Consider the following 1,561-nt stretch of genomic DNA (forward strand, 5'->3'; position numbering starts at 1 on the left):
CGCGCCCTCCGCCAATGGCGGCCCGGCCTCGTGACGTAAACAATAACAAACGCTGTCACGTGGAATAGCAGGTACTAGCGGCCCGGGGAGGGAATTCTGCTGCTGCTGCCAGCGGGTGTCACCGTGTCAGTAGTAGTAATGAGTGAGCTGCGCCGGTGGCTGCGGTGGGGGTGAGCCGTAACCCCAGGGGCTCAAGAGTGTAACCGTGATAGACCGTACAGCAGCTGTACTCACACACACTGTAATACTGGAACTAAGATACATAAATAGCAGCAGCTGGATGAGATAGCGAGGACGTTTGGTGCATTCAGGATAAATAAAACTACGATGTTACCATATTCTGCCGCAGATGTATGAGAGCTAAAGGGAAGTGATAACGTGGAGAGTGATAAACGACCAACCACTCAGCTCCCAACTTTCTGTAACATGACAGTCGTGAGCTGAGTGGCTGGTCGTTTATCACTCTCCCCTTTATAGGTACGTATCCACTTAGCGATTAAACAGGCCGATTGAATGATAACGACATTGTTATCGTTATTCGCTTGTTAATCGCTCGAAAATCGTCCATGTAAATGCCAAAAATGACCAGTGATGCGCACGCCAGCTGGTCGTTTTTGACATCTATCCAGGGGCGTATCTATAATGGCTGCAGGGTGTGCGGGGAACACGGGCCCCTGGGTCCAGGGGGCCGCACACCCTGCACCCATAATATTACCTCTCCAAAGTCCCACGTTGGCGCGGGGGTCCGGCGCTGTGAAACGACTGGAAAATGGCTGCGGCGGCCATTTTCTCGGTGACCTGTGCATACACTATAGACTCTGGGCACACTCTAGTGCCCAGAGTCTATAACTTCGGCGCTGTCCGTGCACAGCTCAGTGCACTGTCGGGCAGAGAGGAGGGGGCCCGTGTCGGAGAATGCCGCCAGTAGTAATGCCCCTGTATTAGTGCCCTGAATAGTATTGCTCCCTCTGTAATAGTGCCTCCTGTAGTAGTGCCCCAGTAGTAAAGCCCTGCCCCCAAATAGTAATGCCCCCGGAGTAATGCTCCCAGTAGTAGTGCCCCCAACAGTAATGCCTCCCGGTAGTAAAGCTGCTTGCACAAAACTCCCCCTAATACTTACCGTAAGCCCCGCTCCCGCGTCCGCTGCCATCCAGTCCGCTCGGCTGCTCCTCTGCACTATGGGAGAGATGTCATGACATCTCTCCCATAGTGCACACTGCGTGAGCCGGAAGCCAGGGCTCACGAGTGAGCTCCAGCCTCCGGCTGCCACTGCGGGGAGGGAGCAGGACACCCGATGGTTACAAAATCTCCTGGCAATGGAGCCTCTCTGCGGCGCCGGGGTTAGGTGGGCCAGAGGAGGCAGAACTGGTTCCGTCTCCTCCGGCCCACTTTAACCCCAATGGGTGTGGAGGCCCTTTATGTGTGGGGGCCCAGGGACGACCGCCGTTGTCGACCCCTCCCGTTAATCCGGCCCTGTGCATGAACAATATGTTACAATGGGAATTATGGATAAAAATTAGCGAGTTCTATTTAAATGTTAATCATATACTATAACAGGGCT

This window comes from Taudactylus pleione, unplaced genomic scaffold (assembly GCF_031769625.1).
Source record: "Taudactylus pleione unplaced genomic scaffold, aTauple2 ptg000016l, whole genome shotgun sequence".
NCBI classification, from domain to species: Eukaryota; Metazoa; Chordata; class Amphibia; order Anura; family Myobatrachidae; genus Taudactylus; species Taudactylus pleione.